The sequence below is a fragment of the Morone saxatilis genome, unplaced genomic scaffold (assembly GCF_004916995.1).
Source record: "Morone saxatilis isolate NCDOM2014 unplaced genomic scaffold, NCSU_SB_2.0 Contig7, whole genome shotgun sequence".
NCBI classification, from domain to species: Eukaryota; Metazoa; Chordata; class Actinopteri; family Moronidae; genus Morone; species Morone saxatilis.
Window position 1 is genome coordinate 20,494,708 of NW_023340246.1, and position 245 is coordinate 20,494,952.

Below are 245 nucleotides of genomic sequence, written 5' to 3' on the forward strand. Positions count from 1 at the left end.
TGAGAATAGTTGTGGTTGTTATTTGACGGTGTAAAGAATGATAGCAGACGACTTAAACCTTAAAGGAGTACTACTGAGGGAAGCCATGAAATTGTAATCGTTACAGAGCTACAACTTATCTGAGGATTATTTTGTTGCTTAATTGAGTAATCGCTTGTTATAATATCCCACAGCCCAAGGTGATTGCTTATTTTATTTGACCAGTGGCACAAAATCAAAACGATATTGAGTTTACTATCATATAG

The 245-nt window shown here is 35.1% G+C and overlaps 1 protein-coding gene across 1 annotated transcript in view; it reads right to left on the minus strand.

The window, feature by feature from the left end:
- man1a1 (mannosidase, alpha, class 1A, member 1) overlaps positions 1-245 on the minus strand; it is a gene marked incomplete at its 3' end in the record, with an annotated part of 72,441 nt that overhangs the window by 30,720 nt on the left and 41,476 nt on the right.